The sequence below is a fragment of the Ixodes scapularis genome, unplaced genomic scaffold (genome assembly GCF_016920785.2).
Source record: "Ixodes scapularis isolate PalLabHiFi unplaced genomic scaffold, ASM1692078v2 PGA_scaffold9__187_contigs__length_104089568, whole genome shotgun sequence".
Taxonomy (NCBI): Eukaryota; Metazoa; Arthropoda; class Arachnida; order Ixodida; family Ixodidae; genus Ixodes; species Ixodes scapularis.
In genome coordinates, this window is record NW_024609884.1 from 73,547,668 (window position 1) to 73,573,080 (window position 25,413).

Below are 25,413 nucleotides of genomic sequence, written 5' to 3' on the forward strand. Positions count from 1 at the left end.
TGGGCACAAAACAAGCTATCGAGTTTTGAAAATAAAAATTAGAACACTCCACGTTGAATATACCTGAGACTGGGGTAGAAAAACATAAAAGTCGAAGAAACAGAACGGGACAGGACGACGTCTCTGAGCCAAACGCGCGTCGTTCTGTTTCTTCGACTTTTATGTTTTTCTACCCCAGTCTCAGGTATATTCAACATGGTTAACATCCACCAGCTCGCCTGCACCCTTACTATTGTATCTAGAACACTCGCAGAAATTAGGATATGTAGCATACGACACGCCCGATCGCATCGCTGAAGGTTCAGACACCGAGGTCGTCGAATCACCGGATACTCTCCAGGCTGAAGATGTTTACCGCCTATAGAGAATACGAACTGGTGAGTGTACCAAGTACAAGTAGACGTCGAGCATAAAGTACGTGTTTTGTCTAGAACATGAGCAGAACTTGTTTACTAGGTTCACCGACTCTTCTTCTTCTACCGTTACAGCAACATTAAACGATGAAAAGCAAATAAAGAAACCTTGTATGCTTGGATTGCTCGCGCTGGTGCGGAGAATAACAAAAATATAAAAACAATATTACGCGCGGTCGCGGTAAGCACGAGGAGTGATACAACTCACGTGACTTCCGGCGACGCCTCCCTTCTGACCGCCCCGACCTCTTGCGGTACACTGTTACATCACAGTGTACTGGCGGGAACTTTGAATTGGCTTCGTATTTCTATTTTGTATAAAAAAATCTACGGAACTCTAAAGTGAAACAATTCTTTGGTGATATCCTGATACACCATTTTAGCGCCTAGCATGAAAAAGAATTTTTTTTTTGGGGGCGTGTCAGAGGCCCTTTAAGCACCCGCTGACATTTTCTGGGGGTGCTGAGCATTATATGCTGAGCCCCCGCGCGTTTGGCTCAAGGCCTACTGAACTGATTCCTACTGTACAACGCCTCCCCGCGACTAGGGAAGGACCGGTGAGGGGCTTTCAGTGACTCCTTTGCAATATGAAGCGGCGCAGTTCTCGAGTAATTGGAGCTTTTGACCCGCAATGAATCTCTTGACTCATGTCTGCCGAGTCAAGAGATCCAACGCGTAAAAAGATCCATTATTGGACCTCCTGACTCGTTGGATCTTTTGACTCGTTGGACCTCTTGATTCACCGTGGACCTTTTGACTCGTTGAATCTTTTGGCTCGTTGGACCTCTTGACCCACATTGGATCTTTTGACTCGTGTCCGGCGAGTCAAAAGATCCAACGAGTCATAAGATCCATTATTGGACCTTTTGACTCGTTGGATCTCTTGACCAGAAGCGGCGATGACGTACCGATCGGAGCTCCAAAGGCTTCTTCGACGGAGTACGTTTCGCTTTCGCAGTGCTGACGCCTCGAGATTTGTGTAGTGTTCAGCCAGATAATCCTCTGAACTGGTGAGTGTCACACCAAGGTATTTTATGGACAGCGAGAGCCATCTGACGGGAGAGAGAGATACCTTAAAAACAATGAAAACAAGCACCGACACCTTTGTTGTTTTAATTCGATGTAGTTACGGAGCAGATCGACTTGCATGAATAATTTCGATATCATTCGATTCCGTAATAAATTTGGAAGACATTCAATGAAATACTTTATCTGTTTGCATTTAGATAATTTTGTAAAATCGTTCCGAACGCAAGAGTGCCGAATTAGCCGATTTTGACCATTTTCATTATTTCTTTAAGAATGTAATTAAATTTATAATAAAATATTCGTTCAATTTTATGTCTTGATTATGTCTTAATGTCTTTAAAGCCGAAATTCGCAAGCAGATCCGCGCAGCCGCTATTATGTGACAATTTTTCGAAGATGGAGAAAAACCTCATGTATTCTCTGTGGGGCTCTGAGGTGCGGGGAGTTCTCTATAAGCGAACATGCGATACGGATATGAGTGAATGGATAACAAATAGAATCCACATAATATCCACGGCAGTGGTCGCACCTTCTTCAAGTAGGTTGGGTTCAGAAAGGCACTCAACGCTGAGGGACGCTTTGTTGGCATTTTGAGTGGTCATCCAGCTCGTAGTTCATTTCCTGTCCTGTTCTCTGCTTATCAATGTTCGTTTACAGATAGTGTTCGCGAGAGCGGTAAGTGACGGACTGACGACAAAAAGAAAAGAATCAAAAGAAAACCTTGACGTCTTGCATGTAGCGGGGTCAAATATACAACAAGCAAAAAAAAAAAAGTTGTGTGTCCATTTCTCATTTTCTTCTATTTGTTATTTTCTTGAAACTCAAGTCTGCATTTTTGTCCTAGATCGCTTCCCGGTCTGTGTTGCGCCTCAGTGTGGCAATCTTTATTTCCATAAAACCACCCTTTTGTTTGACGATGTTTAAGGGGAAACTCTAGCAAAAAAAGGCGCCTTTGGGAAGGCGATAGGAAAACCTTCATTGTACGAACTTGGGGCCGAAATATGAATCACAATCGGCAAAAGAACTTCTTTCACGAGCTCCATCAAAGTCACCGTAGCTAATCTGAGCTAGCAACAGGATTTGGTTGCTCGAAAGAATGTTCACGTTTGCTCGTGCCACGCCCACGCCCCTTCATACCGAAAAGCTCTGAAAATGGCGGAATGTCAAAAATGTATTTGAGATAATGAGTACAAGATACTCAAAAATGTAATTAAAATAGAGTATCAAATACTCTCAATCAAAAGTATTTGCAAGATACCAAGATACTTCAAAAAGTATTTGAAATAGAGTAGCTTGAGTAGAATACTTGAGATAGGCACACGTCTGGTTTTCTTAGTGATTTACATAACACGCTCATCACTTTTCAGTTACCCTGTCTCTTGCCACAATCATGGACGACATCGGCGAAAGCAAGAGCTATCTCGTTGACGTAGAGGACGTGCTCAACTGCGATCCTGTCATCGACTGCAGCGTTGCACCAGAGCCGACGGCAGACAGTGCCCGCATCGTCGCGTACGAGCTGCAGTCCTCTGCGCTGCATATACCAGATTCAAATGCATCATTAGGAGCTAGCGCAGAGGCAGACAGTTACTCAAAATCCAAACGCACAGAAATACACTCACACAGCGCTGAACTTCGAGCACTGCTGTACAATGCAAGCGTGCACCATATCGCTACAAACAAATATGCAGCGAGCCCGGAAACGATGCGGCGTACGCTTGGCGAGTGTTGGCGTCGGAGTTTGCCATAGCGATTGTTTGTGGTGATGATGATGATAATGAAACTGCGCTCCCTATAGTTCGACCTCCTTGCCAATAGTGCGAAGTGCACGCTGCGGAAGGTTCGCGCTTAGTGCAAGCCATGTATTTGGAAGACACAAATTATCCTTGTTTGATGGAGCGTCGTGAGGAACAGCGCGAGCGTCTGGCACCACGAAAACGCGCTTTTTGGCAAGAGTGTTTTGCAAACAAAGTGGTTTCCTGGACCGCGCTTTCTAGTGTGTGCCGTAGATGCGGGGCCGAGTAGCCTTTACTACACAATGTTTTTAAAACTGCCTAACACCCTCCCCCTTTTTTTATTCCTGAGGGACTCCCTCTCTTTCATTTGGGGGTGTTAATTCGACAAGTATATCTTTGGCACTTGTTGACAGTAATCCTCACACAAATTGTTAAGTTCAGACAAAATATGGTAGTGGTCGAAGCTTGGAGAAGAACTTGAGAACGACACTCCCCTTCGGCTGTCCCTCTGAGGCCACTAGGATCTTTGTTTTCATGCATCCCTCCCGTACACACTTGTGCTATCTAACGTCAGATTGATAAGTCAGATTTAGTCCTTTCAATTCTTCCAGTGATTACCCCCCCTCCCTTTGCTTGTCTAAGCCTCTGAATACACTCCTTAAATCTCCCAATATATATATATATATATATATATATATATATATATATATATATATATATATATATATATATATATATATATATATATATATATATATTTTTTTTTTTGTTTTTGTTTTGCTTGAAACGTTTGATGAGCGCGCTGGCTCAAAGGTGAACGTCACAGTGGCATCAGAGCACAAGCCGTTTCGTCGCCTCTCCTACGCGCTACTTAGCTCCTTGCCTGATCCTTCCCTTGACGTGAAGGAGAACAGGGGTGAGGTTTTCCCGTTCTTGTGCACGGCGTAAATACAAAAAAAAAAAGTTGTGCGTACGTTAGGAAAAGACGCGCAAGAGAAAAGTGGAAAGGAGAACTGACTCGTTAATTATCATTTTTAAAGTAATTGTGTTGCGTGTTCGTCTATACTTTTTTCACCTCAACTTGTGCACCGGAGGCTCCACCTCTACAGGCCGCGCATTGGCCAGTCACCGTCGCACCACCACGAAGCGTTCCTCCGCCATTTTTGAAACAAATATTAACAAAAAATGTCTACAAGAAAAAAGTTCTCTACGGGTGTCGTAATCGTGATAATCTAGTCATCTTAAATAGGGTTTACAATGTAGCACGTTTTGTGCTATAATTTTTCATATGTACAAATTTATTGGCGTGATTCTTTTTAAAATACGAATCGCACGCCGCACGCAGTCGCTGCGAAGGTGAATGAGGCCGCAGTGACTGCGTTCGTTTGTTCACGGAAGAGCGAGTCGTTCACAAACGTAATTGTTTTGTTAATAAATGCAGCATCCCCGGCTTGGCTAACATCTTTTCTCAAATAAAATAATTGTACCATCAAACTGTCCACTTAAACGGCTCAAGACTTGTAGCCTGAGTGTATATTTCTCTACTTCTTTTGCGCCACGTCATAGGAGTGTTGAATTTACGAACGCGTCCGGTTAACTCGGTGACGTCATGTTGTTGTTTTTGTATTCGGGGAATCGAACGCTCGACGTGCTCGACTCGATTGCGTTCTTCTGCATGTTCGGTTTTCTTTTACCATTTTATCGTTCTGTTTTATTATTCTTTAGAGATGCCGGCCTGTGCTGTTCTAAATCGATAGCACAGACGTCCGCTCCTCTGCCAGCGACTGCTACGAATACGCACGCCACAACCCTGCTTGCAACCCGCTGGCTGAATCAACTGTCAACATGCATTTTCACTCCTACCCATGGAGGATAGAAGGGTAGGAGAGGGCATGACGTCGGCCGCGTAGCCTCCACAAGCCATGCTCCCTTGACGCCTCGCCTCTTTCTCATTTTCCTCCTTACTCTCCTCACTTACCATGCCAACGTGACCACATCACGTGACCGTAGCTAGCCTTCGTCTTGCTATGGGGTACTAGAATACACCACAGTCTAGCCTTCGATCTGGTAAAACCTACCGGACGGAGCGCGCGCAAGCCTAGAAGAGGTCCTTCTACAATCAACCATCCATCTCACACGTGACATGTCACGCGCACGAATCACCAGACAGATCTGCGGTCACGCTGGGCACAAAATCGTTTAAACTTTTTTTGACTAGGCTTCACCAATATTGCAACGTGCCTCCTCCTAGTACTTCTAACCTCCTTGCTCCTACCAGTAGGAGTGCCGGGTGAGGACACCCGGCACTCTGGTTGGTTGGCGCACTCATACAATTGACTCCGTAAGTGTGACGTCATGGGTCCAAACAAACCGTTGCTAGGGTCGTTGTTATGGACAAATACATGTGGCTAGCTTTCGCTACGAAAACCGGACCGTTCAAAAATCGGGAGTAGGATTTAAACTTCTAAAAATCACGGATATAGAAAGATGGAATGTCATATATGTTTCGACAGAAGTGTGCGGTAATCGCTTGTTTCTGAGATATTTACGACAGCAACTTCCGGTCCTCAAGATGCCTGCAGCAGACGACGAATGCAAGAAGAATTCCGTCTGCCACACGCCCGCCGGCCAAGCCGGCGCCGGTGTCTGAATCGGGTGAATAAAGACGATATTCTGATATTGCATTTGTTTGAAATACAATTAGTTTCAGACTCTTATAAGAATTCATTGTGGGGTGCGATGGAAAATATGGTTTATCGAAATTCCGGGCGTCGATCCAGATGATTGTCTGCTAAAAGATCGCAATGCACCCGCGAGGAAAGCACTTCAGGCGATTGGTAGAGATTTAAAATTTTGTTTGCGGACTCGCGCTATGGGAGGGTGCTTCGTACCTGGTCGTAACCATCGCGTGGAGAAAGATTCTTGCAGTTTCTTCAGACTTCCGCAAAACCCCAAAACGCAAAAGAACTGGATAAAAAACATCAGGTGAGTTTATTACAGATTGTACTCTCATCGCGGGTTCGATGGGGATCTTCACCGAAAGAGCACATCCACTAAATTTAAAATATATATATAAAAAAAAGCAAAATTGCGATAGGCGTGCAATATTTTAATAACCTGACAACCTCAGTATTAATAATAACAAACGACTTACCTCGGCGGCGTACGATTTGTTTCTCATGCTGGCCTGCACTACGCCGGTAATGCACTTCAGGGCCCGTTTGCTCGAAGCTGGTTAACTTAAAGCCCCTTGATAAAAGCGTTTTCTACAAGTACTGCCAACCATTGTTGTGGAAGCGCGCGAGACACGTGCCATGAGCGGGTGCTCCGCCGCCATTCGCTTCCAAGGCCCGCTCATTTCAGTGCTGCGCCGCCATTTGCTTCCAAGGACCGCTCGAGACATGGGCCTCGTGCACTCGCGCATTTTACGCTACTTGCAAGACAAACGCAAACACATCGAGGGGCTTTAGGTTAACTAACCGCGGTTAACCGGATTTCCCTACGAGGGGGAATTTTGGGTCACGTGACTGGCAGAGTAAGGACGGCGGGGAAACATGGCGGTGCCCTGGTGAGTGAGCGCCGCTCGCTTTGGAACTAATACCATAGAGTAATATAGTAAACGTAAAGAGAGGACACAGGAGCCGATTCGCGGCCCAGATAGTGCGTTTCATACCCTCCGCTACGTGGCGCTTTTCTGCAATTTGGTTAAAATTAATTAGAACTCTTTCTGTGAAAAGTATTTATTTTTTAAATGGCAATGCTTTAAAAATGTTTTAAGTACTTAAAACGACCAAATAGTTTAAATCAAGTACGTCACAAAAACCACGTGATGAATGGCGCCTGCCATGGCCTGCCTGCCTGCACGCCGTCGCCTCTGCATCATTCTGCATGGCCTCTGCTCGTCCCTGCGTCTTTCGTCTGTGCCGTGCGTGCCGCCCATCTGTGCTTTCTGCTGCATCATGTTCAGTCGACTTTGCATCAACCAAGGTGACGCATGACCGCCCGCGTGCTCGCATGCTCGGCGTGAATTCGTGCAGCCGATCGGTTCGAGCTTCTCACGCTGTTGTTTCTGCCGGGCTGTCTGGCTGCACTTGAACGTGTGTGCATGTTGATTTTCGACGAGATTGTTTTAAAAAAAAGAATTTGACTTACGACCCTGCACACGACATTGTTCATGGGTTTACAGATGACGGTGTTGAACGAACCTCTAACATTGCAGATAGAGCCTTGGTTGTTATGCTGTCTTAAATTTCCAGGAGGTGCGTTTAGCCCCTTGCATACACTGTTGTGCACACTACAATAACGTCTTCTGTTTAACGCAGTCTCCTCATTTCTCTCATTCGGGAGCTTAAAGGGGCGGTGCAACGATATTCAATTGGAATGTTTTTCACTTTACACGAGCTTACTGGCACTAGTGGGACTCAAGGATACTCGCACGCAACGCCACTGACCAAGAAACTCCTTTGTTGCGCTGTAATTTCGAGGACAAAACCGAGTATTTTCATTCAATCTCTCCTTCGAAGAACCTGATCACGTAGCTGGGCGGTGGCAGTACCGCCCAGTGACGATATTTGAATACGGCTCATAGATTGGACCCGAGCATGGCGTGGACACTCGATTTGGGCTCGTGATAATCAATAGCTCGAAAAATATTCGGGTAGTGTCCTGTGTCCAATCGCTGCAGTGACGACCACAGCCGAACCATAACAATGTCTGGAACTCAGCGCGTGTCCTGTGCCTTGCCACCCCAGCGCATGGCTATGATCAACATTGGCGGCATATAATCGGCTCCAGATCACGGGGCCGCTTGTTCTGGCTGCGAATTGAGGGGGTGAACTCTGCTCGTTTTTCTTTATTATTTTCTGCGACTTCGATTGCGCGTGGTGAAAACGACCGGGTATTTCACAGACCATTAACGTCAGGGATTCGTTCTTAGCGGTATTTGCGCAAAATACAAATATTAGTGCATCGCCCCTTTCAGGCTGTTGGCTTCACAGTAAAGGCTGTGGTCTGTGGTTACGGGGCTTCAAACGTAAGCTTGGTGTGTGTGGTGATAAGCCATTTTTTGAAGTTGACAACGAACACGTTTACTTTGTCTTTGATGTTCCGCACCTTCCCAAAACAACCAAGAGCAATCTCCAAGCCCACAAACTTTGCATTGGAAATGAGGTCATTGAGTGGTCTTCCATTGTTGAACTTTATTGTTCTATCCATGAGATGAGCTTGCAATTGGCTTTGAAACTTACTGAGAGACGCATTTTTTCAAGAACCTTTCTGTAACATGGAAGAAAATTGTGCCCCACAGGTACTGAGTGCCTCACTCTTTCTTGCAATCATATCTCTTGTTTATGCCAAGGAACTTCCTGAGGCAGCCATGGCTACAGCCTATTTCTGTGATAGGATGTGCATACGTTTTGATTGTCTAAATAGCTAAAAAATTCAAGAAGACAGGACAGAAGTTGCGTCATGCCATTCTGAAGGGAGAATTTGAAATACTTGATTTTCTTCACCAGTAACTCGGATGGATTTCAGCATGGCAGTTCCAAAGCAGGAGGCAGCCATAAGCCATCATTGGGTGGCAAGTTACTATGAAACGTGTCCTCATGCTCTGGGATGAGCTTTCAAGCAGCCAGACTTTAAGTTCTTACTTACACGACGCCTGCAGCAAGACACACTTGAGAACGTTTTTGGAGCTATATACAACAAATGCTGGGCTGCAACACAAACCCAAATGTGCATCAGTTCACCTCAGGACTAAAACACATCTGGATAAATAAACTGTTCAAACTGTCGGACAATGAAAACGTAGAGGATGACAAGGCTGACCTCCTAAAGGAGTTGCAAATATCTTCGTACCATGAATGTTTAATTTTAGACATTGTGGAATATTTCCAATTGATAACTTCCCGCCACTAGAGGATATTTCTGAGCTGGCATCAGACATCAGGTCTAACATAATTGATGACTCGTCCGCTTTTTTATTACATTTGGGGCTATTTGATCAAGCTTTTGCTTGAACAGACAACTTACAGCTGTGGCTGTTCTCAGCTGCTATCAGAAGACTCTAATAACTTGACCAGGCCTCACCAGTACTGTCTTGTTCCTAAAGCATACCACGTGCCTGGAAAATTCTTCGGGAACTTAGTAGTACCATCACAGGCTGCCTTTCATTTCATTCAGCAACTAGAAAATCACTTTTTTCCCATAATACAGAGTGTGACACATGTTCGAGGAGTGTGCGCCGCCTTGTATAGCACACTTTGAGGTCTGGGTGGTTGTAGCCTTTGCGCAGAGGAGTACCACAAAGGGTTTTTAAAATTGTTTTGCAGAATACGCTTGTGTTGACATGTTTGATTTCTTAACCGGAATTTGGACAAAGTTCGGTTGCACCCTTCAGTGGCTAGTAAGAACGAGACAGGTTTAACTGTTAATAGTGTATTAACAAAGCTGGTTGCCAAACCAAAAAGCAAAAAGTGCTTATTAAGTGGGCGGTGCAGCTTGCCGCTTTAAATATTTGTTTCCCCCTTTTCCAACGAATGTGTATCACGGCTCCCTAACAAAACTATTTGTCCACTTTCTATAAAATTTCGATAAAAATAGTGTATAGAGGCTAAAAATATTTGAAAGAAAATGTATCCACTGTCCATAGTTTTTTAGCCGCTTTTTTCTGCAGCCATATTTCTTTTCTGAACAATTTCGGGAAAAGTTTAGGGACGTTGAATCTTGTCAGATTTCGAATAGAGTTCTCATTGTTTGGTAATGGCTTGCCCGCAGTGAGTTTGAGGCTATGCAAATTGGTGTTTTTTTTTTATAATTGCCGGAAATCGGAAATTTGTACTATCCGGCGTGTGCTTCGCACTGTTATTATACTCTTATGACTGGTAATGATAGCGATGTCTTATTTATTTTTGCACTTACTTCCCGTACCCGAGTCGGCGTGAAAGTGAATGTATCATACAGCATGTTCTTCGTGGAAAGGTTTTGTTAACTTGGTTCCACTAAGAATCTATTGCGAATTGTACGATATATGCCGAAGTCCTTCATATTCATTTATTTTTGTGAGTATCGATCTCTTTCGTATAAAACATACAGAGCTTCTGAAGTAAATCATGTATACATGAATGTGTTCCAATAAAATGTGTTCGAACCACTCTCTGTTGTTGACCCCAAAATGCTCCACCATCCAGGAGTCAATGCGGTGATTGTGTAACTTCAATGCTTTACAATAGAAAAAGAACAAGAAATATATATACTTCTGCTTTGTGAAGTAAGTTGTAATATTTTTTCACACATTTTGCGCGGACTCTATCGTAAAAAATAAAGCAAAAGTGCGTGAAATTTAAAAAAAAAAAAAAAAACAAAAAAAAAAAACAGCGGCTTTGGGAGTCAAGGAGCTCCCGAGAGCCGAGCGAGGGGGGGAGGAAACAGAGAGAAGGGTACCAGAGAACCGGAGCAGAAACGCCCAAACCGAAACCGAAACTAACTTGACCGGAAACGGAATCAGATTATACTTAATACCGCCCGCTAGGAGCGCTACCTGTCACTCGTCTATCTGGGCCGCTGGGGTCTATGGCAGTGTCCGCTCTTTACCTTGTGTATATTACTCTATGCTAATACGTCGTAGTAGCTGCAGTAGCCGGCGCGTTAGACAGCAATGAATGGTGCAGGAGGTTTTCGCGTTGCCTTACCTCACTTAAAACGTAAAACATGAGCAATGACCTCGCCGCATTTTTTAGATAGACTTTCGACTCTGGCCATTCCTAAGCCTAAATGAACGCGATAGTTGTCGGCATGGCAACGTCTTTGGAAAGTGGATTGCCTTGACTCAATCGGCCGGGTATTGATAGCACACAAAAGCAGACAGCGTTCCCATAATGTAATGTAATGTTTTATTTGCTCAGGAGAGCCGCGGCACCGCAGAAAGGCAAGAGCCCGTACCAAGGAGGCCCGCGGTGCCGTGTCTAGTGATGGTTGTTATGTGATGATGTAATGTACAGATGAAAGTTATGGTGTGTTAGGCCTAGCAGCAATCTTCGCGGTGATGGTCTTCGCGGTGCTGCCATGGGCTGCTTACTTCTGGTAGGCCGGTCTCAAGCGCCTGGAGAGGGCTCTGCGCGTGCCATACTTGCATACGAGCCGGTCGAATTACCGGCGGCGCAGGGAGTCCAGCACCCCCGCAGGGGTTGGCGCCATAGACCTTTTGCTAAATTTCCTAAGCACCGAGGTGCAGTGTAGTTACACGCGCTGCAGCTGCTGACGTCTGCAGTAATAACTGTTCTGAAGTAAAAAGCCTAAAACAAATTTTGCCGTGCACGCGCGTTCGTCAAAGATTTATTATGATTATTTACTTCAAATCTTTTATAAGTGGAAAGCCAGCGCGCGCGGATCGTAGAATTACACTTCCAGCGTTCTTCTCGATGTTCGGGTAATTTACTAATAGGCCAATTTTCAGTCGAGCCGTGTTACAGGTTTTTCAATTTATGACAGTGTTATATACAGGTTTTACATGCTGGCCAAGCATGCTGCCGGTGTACCGCCCGCCTTTCACTGCTCACTTCTTTCTCATCGTTTCTAGAACTCAACTTCGTCGTCCTCTTTCGAAATCGGAAGGAAATTTCAACGAGGCTTTTCTTCACTTCATACAGCCAAATATTTAGAAAATTTCCAAACAAGGGTTAATTTAGTTTTACCTTGCCGATTATTTGTACCACGAGCAATAAAAATTGTTTCTGAAGCTCAAATGTATGCCGCGCTGCGTCGCCAAAACCAGGCAGCGCGCATTTTTTGGGTCCCCCCATTTCGGGAACCTTTCCACGGAAGCCACGTATATTCGCTACAGCCAGTAGGTGACACCAGCTACCACCCCATAATAAAACACGGAGCTATCGCTCATCCAGCCCTCGTCAAACTTGGCTCGGTACTTGTAGGCACCTAGTAGGGAAGGGCGGTTAACTTTTAACCGCGGTTAAAGTTAACCGGCTTCGAGCAAACGGGCCCAGGTCGTCGTCGTAACTGATCTGCATGACGTGGTGTGATTTTACGGAATTTTCGCCCTTCTGAACTAAGCTGGGTTCTTCAAAGAAAAAAAAAAACGCACATTGCGGAGGCCTCTGCGGCCATGGCGATGCACTTGCTCGTGTTGCTCGTTTACCGACGCAATTCAATGAAGACGCCCGCTGCAACAGAGGCCAGCAAGTCTATCGTGTCGTCTGCTATCAAAGCAAAGCGGAGTGGAATACTTCAGAAATGGCTTTCATCGTTGCAATACGACGCTGAGATGACAAGAAGATCTTCATAATTAGATATCAAGAAAGTTAGGTTGCTTACAAAAAATTATTTTGCTTCCTTATAAGGGAAAATCTAGCCTCGTGTGGAGTCTCCATGCATTAGTCCATAGCAACGCCCCTAGCAACGACATGACGCAACTCTTTTTAAGCAATCGAATGCCGTCGAGCGCAACGTCTGGGACGTTTGACATGGGATGACCATAGACTCGCTCTCCACTCAACTGCAAACTTTCCCGGGACCTATATGCCCCAGCCCACTCCCCTGCCCCCCTTTTCTCTCCGATGTCAGTAAACAATTGGTTAGAAAGAGTCGTACCCCTTTTACTTTTATTTTTTTTTATTAAAGGCATATTCAATCAATCAAAAATCACCAATGCTCCGATCCGATGAGTCGCACAATTTTGTTCTGCCTGTGGAGCCGCGGGTACATCCCAAATTTTGCGGTGTTCGCTCAACTGGGGTACGCTTTCGTGTCACGCACTCAACTGGTCGTGCGCTCTCGTGTCGCGCACTCAACTGGTCATGCGCTCTCGTGACGTGCGCTCTAGTGTCAGGCGCGCTAGTGTCGCAGCGCTTTCGTGTCGCGCGCTCTAAAGGCGCTCTCCCCGTGTCCTGAACAGAAGACCCTGTCAGGAGATGCCGACGCCGATTAGGCATCAAGTTTCGCAGTGAGGGGAGCTCACATCGGGTGTACAAAAGGTGCATCGAGCCTGCTATGCAGTGGCGGCACGTACAGTTATCACACGACAACCGCCGTTGTTTGCATTGCAGCCGAAAAAAAAGAAAAAAAGGACGAGTGGAAGCATCCGTGTGACGTTTTAGCGAACAGCGGTCATTTGGGCGAATCGACTTCTTCGCGAATTACTATACTTTGTTTCAGCTTCGGTCCGAGCGCGGCCGATGCTATGAGCCGAACGGCCAATCAAACAGCCCAAAAAGCGCGACGTCATGGCATGCTCTCTGCGTTTGATAGGACTAGCCGGCGGAGGAGCGCGGACAGAGAGACGGTGAATACCGGCTGGTCCTGTCAACTGCAAGAGCACGCCATGACGTTGTGCCTCTTTCGCTGTTTGATTGGCCCTTCGTCTCATAACATCGGCCACGCTCGGACGGAAGCTGAAACGAAGTATAGAGTACGTGTTCCCCCCCCCCCCCCCCCGCCCCTTCCCTTCTCGCTGTGTTTGGCGGCTCATTACAAAAATGTTAAAAACCCACCTGGTCCACCCGTAAACTCGGCTTCGGGGCAGACGACCATTCTTTAAAGAAGTCTTTCGATGAAAACTCGACGTTCACAAGAACGTCGTTCGACCAACTGAGTGCCACCCCGTGTCGGGTGGCGTGTTGTGCGGTGAAGAGGCGCTAAGAAACAATGCCAGGTTGCGACGCGGGAGCTCAACCTCAATATTTCTTTCCTCTACTTAGACAAAAATAATTCTCATAAAAGTTTAAGAATTTAAAGAGAATAAACTTTTCTCATAAACCCGTTATGTTTCGTAGTTTTGCTTGGACTACGTCAGGGTAGAATAGACGGCTGTTTAGGCAGCAAAACAGACTTTTTTTACAACTTTTGAATTATTTTTCTGTGAAGCATTTTTTCGTACATTTTCAAACATTTTTCATTTGTAATAAATCTACAGGGCTTCTAACAAAAGAGTATTAATTGCCAGGAGCAAAGCAATATTGAAATAAAAAATTGAGAAGACTGCCCATTCTTGTGTACTTCGTTGAATTAAAAAAAAAGTATTTGAACGATAAAAGTTGCATAATGATCACAACATAGCAAGCTAAAAGCTGTTCGAATTTCATAAAATAAATTGTGAAGCGCTTCAAAGAAAATCTGATTTTTACTCAATTATTGATTGATGCCTAGTTTTACACCCATTTTAAAAGTTGAAACCACGCTCACGCCACTAAAAAAAATGAAATAAAAAAATGGTGAAAATATTTTAAAACTTTAAAATAGAAATCCATTTTTTTTTTTTTTAAATCTCAGAAACGGTTGAGCGCAACGTCTGGGACGTTTGAGATGGAATGACCTCTGGCGCTCAGGTCCGCGTTCATTTAAACAATGCACTTGTTACAAGACCTAGCGAATGTTGTTGTAAATGAGATCGAGTAAAGGCTTTCAGGACCACCTGATGCAGGACACAATAAACTAGTGAATTGGCGAGGTTTTATAGAGTATATTGTCAGGACGCTTACGGTGGTGTCCTGTCTTCTTAATTAAGGCGCTCGACGCACAGAGAGGGCAGGCTGACCAAATTCCCGTTAATCCGCTTGATCTAAAGGTGTTCCGCGCTAGCTCTGGCTGGCGCGAGCCTCCTGCGCTCGTCTCGCGTGTTCGTGGCGGCTGTAGAGTTTCATTCGTGTGACACGGACGACATCGGGGTTGCGGTCATCGGTTGGTGGGTTGAGGAGTTGGACGAGGTAATTGACGGGTGACGTCTCTTGGGCAACACGATGGGTTACATGTAGCGAGGAAGAAACTTTTTCGCGTGGACCAGGCTTGCGCCGAGAGAAGGTGACGAGGGCCTCATTTCCGGGGTTGACTTCGCGATGAACCTCGTCTTAGTGCGTTATCTTCTACTGCTGCTGCTGTTCTGTTGTTCGAGAGTGGGCTAGCCGGAGCCATTATTGAGTGTGGGCAAGAGCCTACGTCAAAAAGTTGTCTGTTATGTCTGTCTATTATGTACATTGATATTGTATCTGATAATATGTGATGGAACCGCTCAGTCAGTCTATTGTCTGAGGATGACACACGTTTGTTGTATGATCTGTGCCGTTGTTTCAGCGTAAGCCGTTAAATGGTCGATAGTCATAACTATTCAGTTGTTTTGGGAAGTGGCTGTAAACGGGTCCAAAGAGGTCAACCCTCAACTTCGAATGGCAAATGAGCTAGAGCTAAGGGTTGGGGAAGTACTGCAAGCAGCGATGTGGGCTTCGTAGATGGAACAAGTGGCAAGTTTTGCTGCTCTTGAATATGGTCATACTGGGGCAAAGGGACCGATGTCGAATTCTTTGTAGGTTTTTAGAAACCCGAGATGACCGGCAGGGGGGCCATCATGTGGACGTTGTAACTTTTTAATGCGAAAGCAATAACTGGTCTCATGAAGCGAGCCGATGTCATCAGCTTTGAAGCCATGGAAAGACGGCACCTTAATGAAACCACGCGCAAAGCTAGCCAACGGCACCTTTTACACTTCAGTCCCACTGGCTGGCGCGCGTCGACGAGGCTCCTATACGCCTCGCAAGTGGGCTCATTTTCGTCTTCTGCGCATGAGAAAGGAAGTAGTGGCGACGTCAGAACGCCGAGCCCTGATTGGCTGATCGCGACCCCCTATCTGAGCGTCGTCTGCTCCTTTGCAACGTCGTCTGCTCCTTTGCAACGTCGTCTGCTCGCAACGTCGTCGGCGCCTGTCTTACCTTTCCTGCGACTTTCGGAGCGAACTCGACTTCGCCTTTAAGAGAGGGCAGATGAAATAACTCGAGCGGTACGTTGTTTTTGTCTAAAACTAGCAGACGCGCATCAAGGAGGGAAGTCAAAGGACTCACTGGCGAGGTGTCCCGGGGCGCCGAGGTTTGTTTGCTTAGTACCGAGAGTGAGCGTGTTAGTGTCCGCAAGTTCCCTCCCAAATACTTTTTCCATCCATTCGTGTGCGGCGAGACCCCTCACTCTTTAACGGCGTCGGCGGGTTGGCGCAGTTAACGTCGTCTGCTTTACGTCTGCTAGTCAAAGCGATGGCTGCTTTACCTTTCCTGCGTGTGTCGGAGATTCACCGCTTTTTCACCGGCGAGAGTCACCGTTGCCTCGGGAAGCAAGGAGATCACAAGAGGAAGAAATTGACCTCTTAATCTAAAATTGAGGTCAGCGATCAAAGTATAATACGGGAAGGGTTCATAAGGGTCGTGCGGGCATATTCCATTCAGCACGCCAGCCGGTCGTGGACAGACGGTCGCCGAGTCGCGGAGCGCCTGCTAGGCCTAACTGCCCAGCTCGTTTGGTCGCGTTCGGTGGAATCGGGGCCGTTGGTGCTTTTCCTGGGTGTTTGTGGATCCAGCGTTCTTGTTCGTCGTGGTCTGTTTCAAGTACTTCTTAATTTTTTCTTGCTGCTTGAAGTCGGGACGCCTCAGAAGCGCAGGTAGAAAAATAAACGTCCGTGGGTCGTCGCGACCGCGACGCTGTCGGCCATGCTGATTTGATCGTAAGAAGTGCGTAAGACAGCTTCGGAGGTGCCGTAGGATTTCGTCGTAACCTGCGCAAAACTTACGAAAATTTTGTTTCGTGAATACGAATTTGTTCTTAAGTTTTGTCTTACGCACATTTTTGGCGTAAGATCGTTTCGTGAATCTGGCCTCTGCGCTTTCGAAAGTCGCAGGAAAGGTAAGACAGACGCAGACGACGTTGCGAGCAGACGGCGTTGCAAAAGGAGCAGACGACGCTCAGGTAGGGGGTCGCGATCAGCCAATCAGGGCTCGGCGTTCTGACGTCACCGCTACCCCCTGCGCAAGAAGCAGACGAACTTGCCCTCCGCATTGGCCGCTGCGCATCAGTTTGTGTGGTGTCATCCTGACTGTGTTATCACACTGTTGTGTTATCACTGATCACCGCGTTCGCTCGGATCTTATCGGTTGTACGGCGCGTGGCAATATATACGGCGCATGGAATAAACCAAGGGGTTCGTTCTGCTGGGAACTACGTTGCTCTCTGTTCCTTTCTCGCGCCGCAAGGCACACGGCAGTTTAAACGATCGCTCACCCAATAGCGCTGCGTGTCCGCCCGGCAGCGGCTCCACTGTTCCACGCCCAAGGTCAGCGCGTTGTACGCCGCAGATTAAAGAAGGGAGCGAAGAGCGGCGTGCGTGCTTTCCCATCCACAACTCCTAAGAAGTGCTTAGGTGTACCTCGAGCCTTTTAGGTCGCACTTCTTGAGGAATTACAAGAATATTTAATCATAATTATTTAGCGTCCCTCGGAAGACGTAGGGGGCTTCCATTCATTCTTCCGCGCGGCAACAAGTATTCGCCGTGGCGGTTCGGTCGGTCTTGAATAACGCGAGTGCAAGAAAGACATCTCTTTATGGTCACTACTCAGCATCTAGACAGGAGTTATTACTAATTAGCAATAAGCAGTGCCGATCACACCCGGCGAAGCCGAACGGGTAAAGGGGAAAAGTGATCGCCGCAGCTCTCGCAAATAGCAGAGTAGGGGGCCGCGCTCGTCGGTCAGAAAACCGCGGTCAAGCGTGACCACCCTGGAGACTGTCCTGAGGAGAGAGCGCTCCGTGAGCGATGACCGCCCAATCCTCGCAGGGGTCTTTCAAGGAGCCCGAGGGAATGGAAGAGCGAACCAACGGCCTGCCCTTGTGCACCGACGCTGAAACGATCGTGGCGGCTGCCGCGACTGCGCAGTCTCTGGAAGAAGGAAAGAATCATGCAGTGGAGCGTTGAATTAGCACTGATTTAGTAGTGTGTCAGCCCCAATCTGGCGATGTATCAACGCTAGAGTGCTGTATTCCCTTCCTTCATCGCTGCTTACCTCCTCATCCACCGACCGGCTCTAAACTGTCCGCCGCGAGATGTGCATATTGCTGCGCGCGCAGCTGGCCAGGTAGGCCGCGCCGCCGTGCATCCTAACGGTTATCGTGCTAGCTTCACACGCGAAGAGCCAGGGTTCGATTACTGGGGTGACGGGTCTTTTATTCATTCTCGCAATTCAATGTTCTGGTACCTTCGAGTACTCTGTTGCTTGTTCGAGGTACGAATGTTCTAGTCGCCGAAATTTCTAGGTCGGTTGTTTCAGAAGCCAATGCGTGTACATAAGGGGCTCCGCGTGGCGATCCGAAGTCAGTTTCGCCTCAGCGTTCGATCCTGCTGCTTCGCTGCTTTCGACGCCCGCGACGCTCTGTTGTTTCCTTTTTTTTTCTTTTTATTTTTGGGCACAAGTTCGCCCCATTAAACATTTCAGTTTCCCCCAGTTATTCTTTGTTCCATTACCTCTTTATTCACGGCCGGACAGAGAACTACTTTAAAAAGGTTTGCAGTTTCGGAGGGAACACGGTGCTTCGACGATACTCTTTGAAAACAGCATCGTCCATGGAATTCTGAAATGATAATTTCAGCGGATGCGGAATAAAATAATATATTTAAAGCTGGCAGATCTATTTCCAGTTACTGTTGCCAAAGCAGTTCACTATCTACCATTGGCGACAAAAAGTGCATTGAAAATGGCGAAAATCACCACACAAAGAAGCTAGTTTAACAGCCAAAACAAAAGCAAACAACAAAACATAACTAACAAACAGAAAACAGACAGACAGCAAACAAATAAATAATCTTTGTATTCATTCTATTGCACAGAATAAATGCATATATGCCATGCAGAAGGTCAAATCATCATAGCCAGAAGGGCTTGTGTGACTGAACCAGGTTAGCACTGATGAGGTGACAGAGTGATTCAAAGAAATGAAATCACAAAATACTTGAGAAAATAATGCTCACTTGAGTTATGGCAATCGAAAATAATTTAAAAAAAACATCACAAAATAGAGAAGTCACACACAGAAAGGTAACTTTTCCCAACATAATAGGTAAAAAAAAATCTTCCACCATTGTTAACACTTTAAATAGCATAGTGTCGCAGGCAATAATATTAAGTTGTCTTAGAGAAAAAAAAAAGAAAAAAGGTTTCTGACCTCAAAGGTAAATAAATAAATAAATAAATAAACCAAAGAGTAAAACAAAGTTAGTTTTTCGTTATTTAAAGAGATATGGTGTGTAGCTTTTTTAAGCGGGTTTGTTTAGAAGGTGATCCATAAAATACCAAACAGTAGAACATTTAAAAAAAATTCAGGGAAAACATTTTGCATGTTTTTATCATGACGTGTGTAGCAACCAGGAACGAGATACCGTGATACCTGACGCAACTGCCGTGAGACTGGGCGAAGAGTTTTAAATTCATCGTTCCAGTTCTGATTCAACACTACGTCTCCAAAAGCAAGGATTGAAAGTTGGGCATGGAGATCGTTTGAAAAAAAAAAATCTAAATTGGAAGATGAAAGGTCATAACTTATAACATACATTTCTTAGAATTCCCTTCAACATGTTTCCACCATTGTTTGTCATAGAACTCTAGCATTGACCGACAACGTTATGCCATGAAGCGTAAATGGCTGTAAGCTAAAGAATAAGCGATGTGCCTGCGTACACCGAGGGACCTAAATATATTGATACGGTAAAGTGGGCAGGATTAATAATAATAATAATAATAATAATAATAATAATAATAATAATAATAATAATTGTATTCCACATATATTCAATAACACTACACAAGTACGGGTTTGTCCAAGCCAAGGGAGGTTTGTGGGACAGGACCCGGCAAGTCGGACAGCGAAAGATCTCAAAAATAGAAAAAGCAAAACAAAGAACACTTCGTAATACGAAACAGTACAGAGTGAACACGAAATGCTAGAGTTCTTGAATTCATCAACATTTTTTTTTTTCAATTTTCGTTTTGCAGTACACTTAAACACACAATCGGGCAATTTATTGAAAACAGGTGGCACATAATGAGAGCGAATTCTTTTACCGTGACGTACACAACGGGGAATGATAAAACGGGACGTGTGACGAAGATTCCTGCTAGCCTGTGCTAGGAACGAAGGGGCGTTTAAAATCGTCATTCCAAAAGTGGCATAACACGACTGTTTCCACGAAAAGAGAAGAGAAATTGGGCATTCGCAAACATTCGAAGATGTTCATATCAGTTGAAAATTCAAAGTGATACCCCACACTCCTTAACAATCCTTTCAAAATATGATCAAATTTTGTTTGCCACAATTCTGCGCAATTACCAAACAGTGTGATTCCATACCTTAATAAACTACCCAAGGGCATGTGCAACATACTTCTTTACAGAAAACGGCATAAACACTTTGCTATTGTAAAATAAGCAGCTAGCGCTTCGCAGCTTACCAGAAACATGCAATAAATGCGAATTAAATGTCATATCCGAATCAACAAACACTCCCAAATACTTTACCGTATTAACATATTCAAGCGGGGAACAAACACAATTCACGCAGCTCCGTTTGTGTAACATAAATGGCAAGTTAACGTCCACCCTCTTTAATGGATTCCTAAAACATACCCGTTTTGTTTTGGACATATTGACCGTAGAAAATTTTTCATCAAACCCGTTCATTAATTGCGTCGCGTCGTGGTCTAATAGACGTACTGCACTATCATAGTTTAAATGACGAGAGACGACTACCGTATCGTTGGCATATTGGGAAAAGCTGCAAGTGGATACTGCGGCTGAAATATCATTGACATAAAGATTAAAAAGCAAAGGTGGCAGAACCGACCCCTGAGGAACGCCGGCTTTTATTTCTGCGCGTGCACTTTTAAAACCGCCAACAGATGCGACTTGAAAACGCTCTAAACAAAGTTTTCAAGGATAAAAAAAAAAAAAAAAAAAAAAAAAAGGTTCGCGGAAGCCAAAACGATACAGTTTGCGGAGGAGCAACTCGTGACTGATGTTGTCGAATGCCTTCGCTATGTCCAGAAAAAACGCACAAGCAAATATATTATTTTCGAAGGCGCCATAAATGAGGTTAGTAAAATCCTCCAGCAGCGGCTGAGTGCCCCTGCCGGCAACAAATCCATACTGGCTACGTGACAGCATGTCATATCTATCAATAAAACCACTCATCACGATGAACAAATGTTTTTCCAATATTTCAGCGATGCATGGCAAGATGCAAACAGGACGATAGGACTCGTGCTTATCTGGCGCGCCTCCCTTGAAAAGTAGCTTGACAAACCTCGGTACCTCCAGAGCTTCTAGGCAGTGCTTCTTGGGCTGTACTGGTTTCTTAGCCAGACACGTACCCGTCTGCGTTTTTCTTTGATGATGTTTCCTGCTCCTCCAAAGGGGTAGATAGGAATGTCTTCTTCACCAACAACCTCGAACCGCAGTTTACGTGAATTCATCATCATCGTTGGCTTCCTCCATCAAAAAGGACGTGCATGAGAGCTCTTTGTTGTTTCCCCTCTGCCCAGACCTGAGCTGTTTGAAGTAGTACAGAAGGTGTTTGATCGCTCTTCCTGTCAGTCGTGGAGTGTAGCTTTGTTACTCTCTTCTTAATTTTCTTCCAGGATGGGTCACACATTTGAGTTACGTGCCTTCGCTCGCATGTTTCACACTTGATTCTTTTGTTGCGACATTCTTTGGAGGTGTGTCCCTTGATCGAACACCGGAAACATTGTCCTGCTTCTCGAAATCTCTTCTTCTTCTCCTCTAGAGATATTGATGTCTGGCACTCTCGTGTCAGGCGTGGTTCTTCGTGGCACAGAATGCACACGGTTCAGGCTGCTTGGAGCGGCTAGTTGAGGAAAGAGAAACGACTGATCCCTTGGGAGAGGCCTTTCCGCCTTCTGTTATCTTGGTATGGCTCATACTCTTTGCTTCTCGCTGACGAACTTGGTGGGCCTCTTCAGGGCTCTGCACTTCGAGCTTCAGGAAGCGATAGGCTCTCTATTTTGATACCGTTGTTTTCCTTGTCCGTAAGACGTCGACACTTGTGGTAGTCGATGACGAACTTTCCTGGCAGCATTCTCAGTAGCGCAGAGCAGCTCATAGCTCCGTAAGTGTCGCTATTAACCCCGAGCGCGGTGAGAGCGGCCATATTTTGTTGCAAGTGGTCATAGAGACGTCGTAGTCCACTCACCTCGCTCGAGTGCCGTACTGCCGGCAAATCAAGCAGTTGGGAAAGGTGTTCTTGAATAAGAACGTAGGTCCGACCGAAGCGCTCCCTGAGAAGCTCAACGACGGTATCGTAGTTTTCTCCCGTAGCTTGAATGCCGGCTATCGCTGATGCTGCCCTTCCCGTAAGTGCCAATCGCAGGTACAAGAACTTCTCAGCGTTAGAAAGGCTGTCATTACCACGCACGGCTTGCTGTACATTTCCCAGAAGGGTTGCCAATCGGTAGCTGCACCGCCAAACCGTTGAAGCTCCAGTTTCGGCAGCTTCACCTTAAAGTTTGCAACGTGTCCGTCGCCGTCATGGTGAATCCGCGTTGTACCAACTTGGGTGCTCGCTCGCCGGAGTTCCCCCACCTCCTGTGCGATGGTGGCGATGTACGTGACGATCTTGTCGTCATATTCAATCGTGCGGGCGTAGTTTTGCTCAACTTCTCCGTCAGATACCAGTGGTTCGATGGCTGCTTTCACGTTGCTCAGCTGTATTCGAAACTCACTGAGCCTCACCGATAATACGTTAAGGCTTCGCCCGTCTGAGTGGTTTGCGACAGCAGCTCGATGTCGGAGATCAGTCGCATTGCTTGAGACCTCAGAGCCGTCCGCTTCTGCTGTAGTCGTTCCATGGCGTCTCTGGATCTCGCGGCGTTGCGGCTTCACTAGGCCTCGTTGAGTAATAACGTCGGTAGCGTCGTTGAGGCTCGCTCTCTTGCGGCGTCTTTGTTGCGGCTGTATGACACGTCGTCCTTCGTCGTGACTATATCGTTGTCATCCCGGGTTTTCGGCACCAAATGAGATAGAACTCCGCCGTGAGGAAAGAGCCATACGCCATGGTTCAATAAAACCAAGCAAGAAGATGACGTTATCTATTGAAATGGCGTAATATGCGATGACTGTACAGGAAAGACAAAGATTGAGTTTCTTCAGTTTGGTTTTAATTTCTTAATCTTACCGTTAACTTCTTCGTCGTGAACTGCGTAGCCTAGTTATACCGGAGCCTTGTGCTGTCTGTTCCGGTATATGCCTAGCTGAGGGTCGTTTTATGAAATGTGTTGATTGCTCGGAAGTGTATCACTAGGGAATGAAGTGCTCGCGTGTGTTTGATGGCACCTTTAAAGAGATGAGCGCTTCCAAACTCGAAAAAAGGCGCTGTCTCGCTCGTCGTGGAGGGCTGCCCAGGTCCGACACATGAAGTCGAGCTTTCACCCTCTCAAGTCGACCGCAGTTATTTCGTGTCACAACTCTCGAGTGTCAATCAAAAACTCGATCTTATATTTTCGGGGATAAATACCGTCGGTGCTCTGCATGAACTACATCCAAAGATAGATGCTCTGTTATCGCTGAAGCAGACAGTGAACTCCATGCGACTTACCATATATGAGATCCAGACATTCGTGAATTTTTATTTATCTCAGTACGACTCGCTAGTGTCTTCAACAAACTCTCAAGACAAAATTATCAGAGATCTTCAAAGTGAAACGAACGCTTTGCGTTCTGTCGTAGCAGAGCGGACGAACGAGATCCGTCAGCTCAGATAAAACCACAATAATTCAGATCAAGCAAACCGCTTCCCTAACTTAGAGATTCACGGTGTTCCAGCTTCGTCTAAAAAAATCATCGTGAATACTATGACAAACCTAGCAGATCAACTTGGTGTGGAGGGTTTTGAACCCGTGCATGTCGTGGTAGCAGATCGCTTGCCGGCTAAACTGGGAACAGTCCCTCCCATCCTGATCCGGTTCTCGACAGTCTCTCAAAAGGAACGTTGGATGGCTTGTCATGGACGCCTCGGCTCCATACGTCAGGACAATTCCCATCCTAGGATATATTTTAATGGTAACCTAACAGAAGTCAACAGGAAGCCGTTTTGGTTGGCACGAACTAGAGGCAAAGAAAAGGGTTACAAATTTGTATGGGTACGCTGCGGAAAATATTTCGCAAAGTATAGCCAGAGTTCTCCACTCCTTCGCACCTCCAACAGTACTGATGCATTGTAACAATTGAATTAGGCATCTATGAAAAGCTTTTAGGTAAAAACTTAGAATCATGTTTATGAACAGATTTGTTTTTTCAGATTAAAAACCTAGATTCATGTAAAGACATATTTAGGACAAGGGCAGGCAGTATTTTTACTTTGTTTCATGTCAATATCCGAAGCATTCGAAAGCATGGTGTGAATTTCAGTTAGCCATTGATTCTCTGCGTTTTATCACCGATATGTTTGTTTTGACTGAAATTAATATTAATGATTAGGATGTAGGTAAATATTCTTTGCTAGGGTTTAATAGCACGTTCTACACTCATGACAAGAAGCGCGGCCGGCGGTGGTATAACGGTATTTTTGAAGGACAATTTTTTTTCTTGGAGGTTAAGTTTTCATTCTGCTCATGTGAGTCCATACCACAGCGTATTCTTACTTCTGTCTATACCATATACTTGCTAGCCTTCTATAGGCCACCTTCTGGAAACGTATCTGAATTCCTGTCTGACCTGCGAGACTGTCTGCAAACTTTGCCTAATAATGCGTCCCTCTGTCTTGTAGGGGATTTCAACACTGGTTTGCGAGTTTCTAATTCTCTTGGCAGATCACGGCATAGAGCCTGCGATTCTGACCGCCCCAAGGGAAGAACTCCTGGGGGGACAAATATGTAACGTCAACAATTGATCATACCAATTTAAGATCTTCAACATCAACAAAAAGGCAGCAGTCATTTCGTTCAAATGATCGGACCACTATTTTATATGATGTCAGTTGGAATGCCCAGGAGATGCGTCGTCGACAGGTATCAACAAAAAGCATCGCGTTGAAATTGTTGATCGTCATAGTCTCGACAACTATATTTCTATTATTGACTGCCTCACATTTCAACATTCCGTGTCACGCTTTGACATTTACCTCACTTTTGTGCAACTGTCTAATCAGTTTACTGAAGCCTAAAAATAGTATTGCAGTAAAACAAAGAAAAGACAATATACACTGGTTAAATATATACTGTGAGGAAGATAAAGGAGAAGTGTCGGCACGGGAGCAAGGCACGCGTCTCGTCGACAGAGGAAAATATATGGACTACACTGAACTGGCGGAACAGTTTCCTTGTGAGGGTGTTTAACGAGGTTATTACAATGGTAATGAATGGCCAAAAGGGAACTGTTCCACCAGTTGAGTGTAGTCCAAATCTCTCCCTCGGT